Here is a 13751-nt window from a genome sequence, read left to right on the forward strand (position 1 = left end):
CCCCTTCAGTGTGCAACTAAAGAGAAGAGAAAATAAAAGCACAATTTTGCAGATATCTATTAAATTCAAAATATTTACAATTTTTCCGTATTCAAATGCATTTTGGTTGCAAATATTGAAATGGAGATAAAAGTTATAGATGAAAAAAGTTAAAATATGAAAGACTAGAAACTTTCCATCCAGACAAAAACTTGCCTGAGTAACCTTTAAAGAAATAAAATGTAATTATTTACGACCAAATTTTCTGAGGTGAGTGGAGAGAAAGACTTCTAGTGTAGATACTGGGGTAAACCCCCATGGTTTGCTTCGTAGTAAAATATTTCTAAAACAAAAGCTGAGTGGGTTATAAGCTTCAGTCGCTAAACCTGTTTAATGCTTTATTTAGCAGGATGTAGATGTAATGTTACTACATAACTTTTAATGAAGAGAAAAATCTTTATTCTCAAAATGCCCAAATTTTAGTTATTATGGATTATGCTAAATACACACAAAGGATTTTTCAGCTGTTTCCAAAGCCAAAGGCAAAATATACTGGAATAATTTAAATCCTGTAATAAACAAAGGATATAAGATATAATAACTCTAAAGTAGCAGGGAAAATTAACTCATTTTAAAATCGGTCTTTAGCAGGTGTAATGAAGAAGATAAATTTCAACAATTAGGAACTAATGAAGAGTTTGTAAAAATTGCTATTTACAAAGAATAAGTGAGAAAATGCTTGGGAAACATGACATATATTAAGCAATAGGTCTGAATGACGAATGCCCTGGGCTATTAAGGGAATTAGTCAAGAAACTTAATTGACTTACAATGATTTTTCAAAACTCATAGTTGGTTGAATACTGGCAACATGGTACCCATTATCTGAAAAAGATTAGAAAGAATGAGCTCAGAAATTATCAGGTGGTAATTTTTCCACTAATCATATTATTAGTAAAATCATAAGATTAGAATTCAGTGCATAACAAAAGGATCAGGGCACTAGAATCATAATAACCCTGAGCATATTTTTTAAATTAACCACACAAAACTAAACAACCTGTATTATTTTCCACTCAATATCACTGAAATACAGAGGGAGGGAAAATAAAACTTACATTGACTACTGAGTATGTATTTTTTAATAATTTTGGAATGTGAGAAATCTAACATCCGCTTCCCAGATTACTTTTAATTGACTTGTTTAGAAAGTGAGCTCTGGAAATTGAAACTTGTCCTTGACAAAGGGAAGACCCATAGTTATCTTCACACAGAAAAAGTCTCTAAGTGAAGGGTCACAGTAGTTGACCAGAGGGCTAATTTTCCATTAGTCTGTACCCTATGCTAATGAAGTCAATACTGAACATTGTGACATTTGGTTAAGTCTCAATAGTGAAAGTTTAGGATTTAAACTTTCATTGCACAGGGAATTTGTGGTTAGCATTGGTATGGGAAGGAAAAGAGTGTATCTAAAACCTCAAAGCCAGGGAGGGAAAAATAGCTTTAAATGGGAAAATTGGAGACAAGTTGTTGAGAGGAAACAAAGTCTTTAATGAAGATAAATGGGTGGATAAAAAGCAAGTAATCAGTGGAAGAAGGATGTTCCCCAGCTGGTGGCAGTCCCAATGAATTATTCACTAGAACCATGGCCAGCACCTGCTGGGAGCTGTCCTCTCCTTGCTCTGCAGCTACTGGCAAAACAATGGCTGTGTCCGAACTTGACTTCGTGTACTCTGGGCCTAGCCTGGAGGGGAGTCAGACTGCGGCAGGTTTGGGGGAATTCATAGAGTTGAGATAGATAGTGAACTGTGTCCACATTAGACACAGATGGCATGGAGAGGTAAATTCAGTGCCACCTTCCATAATATTAAATCACATTCTTCTAAGGTTGTTTTCTGTTTTAAAACTGATAGTAACTTTCTTCCCACCTTCAAACAATTAAAAGATTTCTCTACAAAAAAAAATCTAACATGATGTTAACTTAGTCTCTAATCTTGGACAAATTTCTTAGTTTCATTGTCTTTGTTTTCTGTTTTTCAGCTGTAAAATAGAAATGATTTTTTGTTTTTGCAATATGCGGGCCTCTCACTGCTGTGGCCTCTCCCGTTGGGGCTCTCACTGCTGTGGCCTCTCCCGTTGCGGAGCACAGGCTCCGGACGCGCAGGCTCAGCGGCCATAGCTCACGGGCCCAGGCGCTCCGCGGCATGTGGGATCTTCCCAGACCGGGGCACGAACCCGCGTCCCCTGCATCGGCAGGCGGACTCTCAACCACTGCGCCACCAGGGAAGCCCCTAGAAGTGATTTTTTAAAAGACCCTCTTAACAAGGTGAGCATGAAGCTTAATGAAGTGAGATGTCACATGGGAAAACTATTCACAAATTTTCAGGGGTTATATGCATTAGTTATTATTTTTGCCATTCTGGTTAGATTATATTTGTCCTTGGCAGAGGAGCTGACTTTGAGAGAAGAGATAAGAGTTTGCAGTAGAATCACTACTGATTAGTTGGGATGGAAATCAGAAGGTCTTCTGCAGTCTGGATGGCGTTTTATATTGTCTCTGCAACTTATTTAGTACATCAGCATATTTTGCAACTTCCCCTCACCACCACCTCAGTCCCTTCAGTAACATCTTTTGCTTGAATGAGCAGTAAAGAACAAGGAGAACTAGGGAAAATTAACTATTATTGTAGCCCTATGACTAATGAAAATTCGTACATGGCACTTTTGGGGAAAATGCGCTTATTAACATGCCTGTCGGGGTAGGTTAATGTTGCTATTTTAACTTTGCTTGGGAAAAACTGACGTCAAATAACTTACCCAAGGTTATCCAGCCATCTGTGGCAGTGAGAATTATGCAAGCAGAGCTCCTCCCAGCAATGGCCCCAAGCTACCTGCTGAAGGAAGTCCAGGGTCCCTGCAGCATCCTCTAGCCACACCCCAGACTCTAAACACAGGATCCATGTCTGTGTCGTGAGGCTCCTTAGCAAGATAACTAAAAATGTATGTATTGGGTTTCCCTGGTGGCGCAGTGGTTGAGAGTCTGCCTGCCGATGCAGGGGACACGGGTTCGTGCCCCGGTCCGGGAAGATCCCACATGCCGCGGAGCGCCTGGGCCCGTGAGCCATGGCCGCTGAGCCTGTGCATCCAGAGCCTGTGCTCCACAACGGGAGAGGCCACAACAGTGAGAGGCCCGCGTACCGGAAAAAAAAAAAAAAAAAAAAAGTATGTATTAACTAGTAAGTCTTTGTACTATTCCCAACACCTTCCACATGCATTCACACATTCAGTTAATCATTCTTTCTGAGGATTTGTGAACCCAGTAAAAACTTCAGGACCCCAAAAAGAAAGTTTTAATGGTGATGTGACAATTGGAGGGATTGCCATGCAAGTTCATTAGCCACCAAATCACACTGTCACTGATTTCTTCATTGACTGGGTAGTGTGGTGTTGCTGTAGCACAAATCTTAACAGAGGACTGTGTTATTAGACCCTGAGGATTCTCTTTACGACATAAAAGGGAGTATTTCATTGCGTAGTTAATGGTTGGCTACTGGAAAACTCTGAGCAGGGGTGAGACTCGATTAGATTTTCCTGACTGGTTTTGGTAACAGTCTGGCAGAATAGAGGACAAACCGGAACTAGGAAATAGCCCTTTTCCGAGAGTAATGACAGGAACTTGAACTAGATCTTTAGCCATGGGTACGGGGAGATGAAGGCAGACTGAGAGACATCATAGGACAAATGGGAAGACAGGAGTGGCTGGAGGTAGGAGGCAAGAAAAAGGGGAAGCTTAGGATGACTTCTAAGTTTCTGGCTTGGAGACAGAGTGGACGATGGTACTGTTCAGTGAGACTGGAATCACAGGAGGCAAAGTAGGTGGGGGCTGTGTAGGGTGCAGGGGATGCAGAATGGGAAATGTCTTTCCTTTGAGAGATGTTGAGTTTGAAATGCCTGCAGGCATCTGGACAATTTCCAAGAAGCAGTTTGCTATACAGTGTTAGACCTCAAGGAGAAATCCATACTAACATAAAGATTTGACAGTCATGGTATAGCGGACACTCATGCACCTTGGCTGGCCTTGATTCATCACCCAGCCAGTGTTGGATCCCGAAAGAAGGTTATAACCATAGAAATGAAAAACTGGAGATGGTCGTTTACTTTCTCTTTGCCTTTGTTTTTAATGTTGTTGTTCTTTAAGCCATGAAAGTATCTGATGAGCTTATCTAGTCCTAGGGAAAATATGCAGTCAAATATCAAGGTGTGTCTAATAAACTCTGATAGACTTTTATAAATCCATTATAATAGGGAGTACAACTCACAGATGTTTCCCTGTCTTTCTTTTGTTTCTCATGGTTTCCCTGAATATTTTTGACATTCATCCTTGGCCTCATGGGAGTCATTAAGATAAAGTGCTTTGTAAGGTGCAAAACATCAAAACAAAAGTAAAGGATAAAAACAGTCATAATGATGAAGATGGTTAGACTTTATACACTTATAAAGCACTTAACACAATGTCTTTACACCATAATTATTCGATCAATATTATTTTACTTACCCACTTCAATGGACCCAGATGCTTACAACATCTTCAGCACAAGGAAACTAGAACGGTACTAATAATCAAATCACTGGTTGTAAGAAGTCAATTCTAAATGTTCCAATTTACTTTGTATTGATTGGCCCTTGGCAACATTTTCAGAGTTTCCTTCAGGTCCTGTTATTTCTGTTCAATGCACCAAGATGATGGATGCAATAACTGAGGCTTTTTATTTTTAATTAGAGAAGATTTATTTGTTCAGAAGTATGTTTATGAAATAAACCCAAAGTCGACCACTGTTAATTTTCAAAAAGTAAAATTAAAAAGCAAAAATTTTATTTGAATTCTAATATACCTATCCCAATTTATCCCGAAAGGATTTCTTTAAAATGAACAGGTTATTTGCCTAGAATAAATGAAACCATGGTTGAGGCAACTACATACAGACTAGTAGCGACACCAAGTGGTAGCATATTGGAAATGTTTTTAGTCTGTTTTATAAACGACTAAATAAATTTCTTTAAAAGAGAAATTACAACCCGGGAAAATGGTTATTGTGACCAGCATAATCTGTAATCTGCCTCTAAATGTTTTTAAGTATAATTACAACCAGTGCTTCTGTAATAAAAGTTTTATTTCCAGACCAGAGTCAGAGTCAAATAAGAAATTCCGTACAGACAACCATGATTTGTATATAAATGAGCATAAGTAAATTTTGCTTATCTTTTTGGAAAGAAAGAGGAGTCAGGTGTTGTGCAGAGCGACCGTCAGCCTTCTACAGGGGTAGCTGCTGCCCCCTAATGGTGGGAGGTACTGATAGGAAGGTTCAACCAAGGTTCAAATCCGTCTTTGCTGCTTGTTGGGTATATGTCTGTAGACCATTATTTTAAATCTCTCATTAGTAAGTTTTTCCCCCATCTCTAACGTGGGGACAGCTACACTCATTGGTATGAGGGGAGGTTAGTTATAGAAGGATTCGGACCTGACAGTGAGTCTGTTATCAGTTTCAGATAGCTGGGTTCCTCTTGTCTCACCTTTACCTGGGAACAATCTGAGAAGCTCTCTGGGTTGCAAGGTATATGATGGGCAGATCCAGTGGGCAGATATGGGATGGCAAGAAGCAGGGAAGAAGTATCCAATTTGGGGAAGATATGAACCAACATGGAATATAAATCAAACTACCAAGTTCACTACAGCTGAAGTATTATATGCAAGCAAAAAAACATGGGAAACAATGAGAATAAGGACTTAGTGAGGGGGCAGATCGTAACAGGCGTGTCACTTGAACAAGTTTGGATTTTATCATGAAGGCATTGAAAAATGGAGACTGGTGTAAATATATTTACTTTTTGAAAAGTATGACCCTAATAACAGGTTAAAGATTAGATTCAGGAGGAAGTGGGTAAGACTGGAGCAGAAGAACTAGTGAAGGGTTGTCAGGATGGTAGAAGCATGTGGAGTTAAGAAACACGCAGGGTTTTTAATGAATCAGATCTTAATTAATTGGAGTACCAGAGACGTAGTAATGAAGAATGACACCTAGGTTTCTCTTGTTTTCCTACAGATGATATTCTATAAATGTAGAAGGGAGGGCACAAACAGCTCTCTAATCACTGCTTCTGGTGGTGAAAGTCTTAGGGCTTAGAACGAGGTTCAGAACAGGCCGTGGAAAAGAAGGAATTTCAAAGTCAACGATTCTTGAGTAGAGGTCTAGTGATTCCCATTCTTCTCCTTCCATGTCCATAATTCAGGACTGTCACCAAGATTTGTGTTACTGGACACTTAATCCAAAAATATTTAATCAACTTATGTAACGTGTGAGGCAATGTTCTGGGTGATGGACAAGCCATACAAACTCTCTGGGTCTTAGACTACTTAAAATAAGGGTGGCATTTAGATTATTCCCAAAATCCCTCCCTATTCAAATACTGAATCTCTGTGACTTTCCAGTAAACCCCTTCTTATTCACTTATCACCTTTAGCAATAATAAAACTTATTTATCCCTTCCATTCATCACTGTTAATATTTCTCTCTGATGTCTACCTGAAGGTAAGGAGATCATCCTTACTTCAGCCTCCCTTGAAAGCAGAAGTCTCAGAGATTCTGAGTTTTCTAGAACAAATCTGATTTCAGATCAGAACAAATCTAATTTCAAACCAGAACAAACCTGATTTCAACCAGAAAAAAAAAAACTGTTTTCCAACCTGTTGTCTCTGAAAACAGAAGTCTCAGAGATTCTGGGTTTTCTAGAACAAATCTGATTTCAGATCAGAACAAATCTAATTTCAAACCAGAACAAACCTGATTTCAACCAGAAAAAAAAAAATCTGATTTCCAACCTGTTGTCTCTGAAAACACATTTGCATTGTGCCTTGATTTAGGATTTATGGGGAAACCGGTCTCAGTAGAGACAACTAGAAAGCTTTGTTTAAGTACCTTCTGTAAAGCTTTGTGACCCGTTGGATACACAAGGCCCCTCCCAGCTGAAGGACTTTCTGGCCAGCTTCAGTCACCAGCTGTGCTTCTCAGGAAGGATAACCAGGTCAGCTGGCCCCAAACCCAGGACTCCCAGGCCTTACCTGGAAGAGGCTTAGAGGGTCTGTGAGTATAAATAATCTTACTTCGAAACGGCAGCCCTAAAGCAACGTGAGCCACTGAGCCCTGCGGCAGCTTTTTCCTCCAAATCTTGGTCCTCTAATCGAATGTCTCTCTCTTTATGAAGAAGAGAAGAGATTGCCTGGAGACCTTGGCTAACCCTTAGCAGGCGTGCCTAAAGCCCTGTCTCTGACACAGTCAGCAGCCCTGAAGAACCATTAGCAAAAGCCTTCATTCTGATGAGAGAAACTTCAAAGGCCCCAGATGAGGGAAGAAGTGATCCTGGGAAATGTTGAAACGACAAACAGCAATATTGCCGCTGACAAAAGATGAAGATGAAACAAATGTTAGAACAGAAAACATGGTTTTATTTTGCCGGGCTCTCACTGGAAACTATCATCAAAGTCTTTAACTGAAATGAAAAAAGTATCGATATAACAAGCCCACTAGAGCCAACTCGGATTTCTAACAACAAAAGTCACCTCTGAAATAACAAAAGCTTACAAATTAATGAAAAATCTCAATGCAGAAAGTCAGGCGTATGGCCCCAAATAGCCTTGTGCTACACATTCGTTAGGCAACATTAGGGCTGGAGGCCACCGAGGGATCAGCTGGGTAAACCGCTTCATGTTACAAAAGAGGAGACTTGGAACACAAAAGAAGTGAAGAACCTTGTTCGAGGTCTTAGAACTAGTTAGTGACTTCTGAATTGTTAGCAACTGCCTTCTCTACATCCGTGAGACCAATCACTTCTCCCTTCAAATCCAACTTTGCCCAGTTATTGAGGCAGCCCTAATCAGGGCTGAAGTTCAAGTTCAGCAGCTGCTGGGGCCTTGTATTTGTCCTCCTGTCTTAGGTCCATTCTGTGTTACGCTCAGTAAGCCATAGACTTGCTGGGACCCGCCTCCCTACCACCCCACAGCTGCTGAGCCAGAGGTCCGTGTGCAGACCTATGCCCTCTGCAGTCAGGTCTGTCTGACGTATGACATGGACCACAGGGACCATGACTGTAAATTCCGAAAAAATATTGGGCAAAAAGGATGGAGGGCTGGCGAAGGCATGGTGCATCCTGGACATTGAAGCCCACAGAGTTAAATATTAGGGATAAGGGAAAAGATAGAAAACCCAAAAGATGAAATAAATGATTTTTTTTCAAACGCTGCTTAGTATGAGAGGTCCTGAGGATCAGTCAATAGGTGAGACGTTCAAACAATTCAGTCTTTTAGAATCTGCAAAAGATTTGCAGCTGTGTAGCTTAATCTGCCTTTCAGATATACAGATAGCACATTTTTCAAGAATAAGTAAACTTTTAAAAAGTATATATATAGTAAAAGTCATGGAGCCTATAGAGATGAACCTTCAGATCAAAAGGGAAAAAGCAGCATGGAAAATACTCAGAGAACGACAATCTAAGAACAATCTCTTATAGAATCTAAAGATAATGTATGGAATCTGACACATGCAATAGAAATCAAGTCAATGTGTTGCTTATGAAACGTGATTCTTCTCTCACTATCCAGGAGAGAAGAGTCTGGTATGAAAAGTGAGAGAGTTGGCATAAGGAAGGATTGCTGAAAGGACTCTCAACCCACACTCTCTGCTCAGGTCCCCTGAGTTCCCAGCCACTTCTCTGACCTTTGATCCATCTGACACTCTCTTCTGAGCTCCACACCCAGCTGTGAAGCTACCTTCTTGAAATAACGTATACTTTGCCCTCTGTATCCATGGGTTCCAAATCCATGAATTCAACCAACCACGGATTGAATTCCAGGAATACGGAGGGCAAACTGTAAGTACATGTTGCAAGAATCTCAATGCTAACCAGTTCAAAGTGGGACCCTTGGTTCCCATCACACCTAAAACTCCCTACCCCTGCTCCCCCTTCAGCTTTTCCCCATTGCAGGAAAAGCACCTCCTTCCATTCGTTTGTTCATCCCAAACCCTTAAGTAACTTAACTTGCCCTCACCACTCCCACACGTACCCTGGTACATTCGGTACATTCTGTTTCACACTGAGACCCGTGGTTCCTTTTTAAAATGTGTCTCTAACGCATTCCCTTTTCTAAGCATATTCCTCTACTACTATAATGTCATCAGCCCTCATCTCTTGCCAGGACTATTAAAATAATCCTCGTATTGGACGTCCTGTTTCTACTTTTGCTCTATTTTATTTTTCTGCATACAGCAGTCCAATTAATCTTTGGAAACTGCAAATTTAAGTGCTTCCTTCTTCAACTTAAAGCCCTTTAATAGGTGCCAACAGCATTAATAGTTAAATGTAAATTTTTTTGTGTGACACACGCACCCTTCACGACTGACCTTGTCTCTCCTCAGCCTCCTTTGCACATCCCCGCCCAGCTAACAACTTCCCTCCCACACTCGTACCGTTTCAGTTCTCCTTCAATAAGCATCTTTTAATATCAGGAGTTTGTATGTGCTGTTTCTTCGTCCTGGTACACCTTCCTCATTAACAGCCTGGTTACTCCCACTCAAAATTTAGATCTTAAATGGTACTTCTTCAAAGAGGTCGTCCCTCATTGCCAGTCTAAGTAAGTCTCCCAGGTGACTCCCTCATGGCAGCCTTTATTTTGCTGCTTTTCCTAATACTTAGAATGGTTCATCATTATATTGTTTTGCATCCTTTTGGTTCACCTTTATGAGTTTCGCTCCACAAGACGTAATGGCACAAGAAGACTGTCCATAAATAGCAATCTTCTGGCATACAGTAAACATGGAACATGTGTTGCCTGCTTTCCCCCTAAATATCCTATTTTGATGACTGTATAGAAGGGGAAAAAAAGAAATATACCAATGAAAATAAGAACGATGAGAGGGAGTTCAGTGGTGGGCACGAGGTTCTGGTTGATTTCTGGAAGTCATAATGTATATGGCAGGATATCAATGGATGAATCAAAGTGAAGGAACAAGCAGCTTGGCACACGTAAAGGAGAATGTTCGGGTACTGGTGGGCATCAGAATTCCCAGACAGGCTCGGGATTCTGAGTCAGCAGACCCTGAGGGAGAGAGGGCAGAAGGGAGATGGAACTCCAGTGGCTCCAACTGGCTCCATGCCTCCCATCTCTCCCGGTTGGCAGAGTGATGGGCAATCCAGAATTGCTCCCTAGGGAAAAATAAAACTGTGAACTTTTTTGGTAAGGAAATTTAAAAAATCTGGCCAGAGAGAGAAGGTGCTTTTAATATGGAGACTAGAACCTGAGAGTAGAATTTATCCTACTCTGAAATTTGAAAGTTAAAGAAGGAGGAAAGGGAGTGGAGGCAGGTGGGGAAAGAGGTAGGCACGCCAGGCTTTTCTACCTGCACGCCCTCTGGTACAGAATGCAGGTTACACTCCGCTCCATTAAAAGCAGGCTTCTCAGTTAAGCATACTTTTTGAATGAAGAGCCCTAACCTATACACATAGACAACAGTAGAGGCGACATAGACGAGCTGCCTACATCAATCCTCAAAATTATTCATTACTGGATAGGAGTCAACAATCAGAATGCACAAGGAACCGTGAAGAACATCTTTGGTTTACTATAGAGGGAACGATACTGACACTCAGAAGAGCTGATCTGGAAGAAACAATTTAGACAAGAACGTGAACAATTCCCATTAGGTATTTTTAGCTAATTCAAGAGCTTATTACACACGCTCACACAGACACAGACACACAGACCGATACGACAGAAAGGAATGAACAAAAGGCAAGAAAATATGTTTCTGAAATTTAAAACATTATTGCCAAAAAAAATCAATAGAAGGACTTGGAGAAAAAAAATCGGGAAATAGCTCAGGATTTGAAAATAGAGAAAAGTTGAGCTGTAGACGATCAATTCAGAGGGTCTAACACTTGATGGCCATACGTTTTGGACAGTAAGATAGGAAGGGAAGAAATAATCAAATAAATTGTACCACATGTCATCAATTCTAAAATGACCCCCCCCTCTAAAATGCATTATTATTTCATGTATTGCTAAGGAAATAAAAGCTGTGCCAATTGAATTATGATACAATACTTTGTTTCACTTGAATTTTTATTTATAAATATGTAAAGAGTTCCTTTAGGTGTGTTTAGATATATATTTTGTTGTCTTCTTCATATGTAAAGTGCAGTATTTTCAAAATAAATTGCAAAATAACTTAAAATCATATTCAGAATCTGGTTCTTTTAAATGTTTATGGGGCTTAAAACCATAGATGTTCATTTTTTCATCACAATATTCTTTATTCTGCCAGCAAGAACTTCGGTATGTGGGCATTACCAAACGTGAGCAAACATAGCCCTATTGTCTGGGATTTTCTTCCAAGCTACTGACACTCTTACCACAAGTTTTGATGTTAGCGTATAATAGGGAACCCTATAACACAGGGTATAGGGTTGTCCTTTCTTAGGTCCTATAAATTATGGATTATGGTCATTGCTTTGCAAGAAAATTGGGAATTTCACTCATTCTTCCAAATCTAGATATTCACTTCTCTAATATCAAATTCCACATCACCGTTTCACTTCAGTAATTTTTGGCATTTACAGTAATTTTTTAAGGCCAGATAATAATATAATCTTTTAAAATTAATGGCAACTATACTCGACACACATAGCATCAACAATAACTTGAAGTGAAAAAAATAAAGACACCTATGACTAAAAACAAACATATATGGACAATGAAAATTACATCTAGACATATCCTACTTTCAGAGGTGTGAAGATGTACAAAAATGGGTCTTATTATGAAGTACAGTATACTGGTGATATTTTTTATCAGATTTCTATTATTCTTTCTATGTTCATCTGTCCAGTTTTGAAAGAGGCATGTTGAAATTTAAATTTTATCTTCATTATGAATCATACCCTTTCTATATCAAAAGACAGCATTTCTCCATTTTAATTCACTTCCTTAAAGTCCACCTTTTCTGCTATTAATAGTTTGACTCCTGCTGTCCCTTTATTTAAATTTCCCTGATATATCTTTGCTCATTTGATGTCACTTTGTTTGAGGTATGCTAATTGAAAACCACATTTGACCAAACCACCGTTTTTCATTTTCAATCTAAAAGATTTTTATCTTTTAATAAGGAAGTCACTTTTAGTTCCATTATTAAATTTACAATATTTAGTCTTATTTCTCTTAGCTGGTTTTAGTCCTCATTGCATCACATTATACTATGATTTCTCCATTCTTTTGTTATATTTTTTTTATTGTGAAATGTATCACTGATACAACACAATGGATATACATATATGTATATTTAAAGATTAATAGTAAGTTGAATAAGCATCTAATATCCACTATCCAACTTAAGAAACAGAGTATCAGGAATAATTTTGAAGCTTCCTGTTGATCTGATTACATTCTTTCCCTGCCCTGGATTTCGTACTATCCTGTATTTTGTGTTAGCAATTCCTTTTCTTTTTCTCTATAGCTTTACTACATAGATGTAGCTCTAAACAACATAATGACCAGTTTGCTTATTATTTAACTTTGTGCAAATGCAATTGACACTTGTTATTTTTACTCTGCATTTGTTTTATGCTGATAGCTGTGATTAATTCATTTTCCCTAATATATGGTGTTCTGTACAAATTTGTACAACCTTGTACATTGTGTTCTGTATGAAAGGTGCTGACGGTGTGAATGGTGCCCCAGAGCTGAGTAAGGTGATAACCCTGATTCCTTTGTATGAATACAACATAATTTATTCATTTTAATAATTCAGCATTTTTTCCTAGGGTTTCTTTTAGCATTTTTTCTTGCTGTGATGAAATAGTATTGCTATGAGCATTATTTCACATGTCTCTTGAACATACAGTTTCTCTAGGGTTTCTAACTAGGAGTGGAATATCTGGTAATAGTGTATACAAATACATGCATTAATAAACTGTCTTTCTCTTGCTAATTTTTTGTTAAAGAGCCTCAGCTGAAAACCTAAGGTGATGGCTAGAAGTAAAGTTTCCCTTCCCTACAAAAGCATAAGATGGACTGGACCACCATTGCTGACTTTGAAACTGGAAGAAAGCCACCAAAAAAGGCCCCCAGCTGACAGGCAACAAGAAAACAGGGACCTCATTCCTACCACCACGTGGAGCTCAGTGCTGCCAGTAACCTGAATGTCTCTGGAAATGGATTCTCCCTCAAAACCCTCAAAGGAGGCAGCCCTGCCGACACCCTGACCTTGACACTATAAGACCGGGGTAAGCCACTGACCTACAGAATTGCGAGACGAAGATCCTTTACTCAAGCCACTGGGATGGTGGTTAAGTGTCAGCAGTAAAAACCAACACAGTGGATGAGCTTGGCTTGTGATAGTTCTGTTGATCCAAATGCTTTTAAATAACCTGATCAATGTTATTTTAAATTAATTGTTTTCTCTAGTTGTGTTAGTCTTTAACTGGCAGGAGGAGGCCATGAACTGAGACGTATCACAGCTCAGTTACGGCCAAAACAGGTTTGGTGGAACGCAGACACGTGATCAGTCTTCCAAGCAACATATTATAGTAACTGTCCCTAGTTCATCTCTGTGTTTCCTAGCTGCTTTGCCCTTGTTGTTTATTCTAGGATGGACAGCTATGGAACAAAATTTGGCCAACCTAAGACTATGGTTTTGGGGTTGAGGGGTGGAGCTCTGCTTCAAGTG

The sequence above is a fragment of the Monodon monoceros genome, unplaced genomic scaffold (assembly GCF_005190385.1).
Source record: "Monodon monoceros isolate NGI ecotype Baffin Bay Population unplaced genomic scaffold, NGI_Narwhal_1 Super_Scaffold_1, whole genome shotgun sequence".
NCBI lineage: Eukaryota > Metazoa > Chordata > Mammalia > Artiodactyla > Monodontidae > Monodon > Monodon monoceros.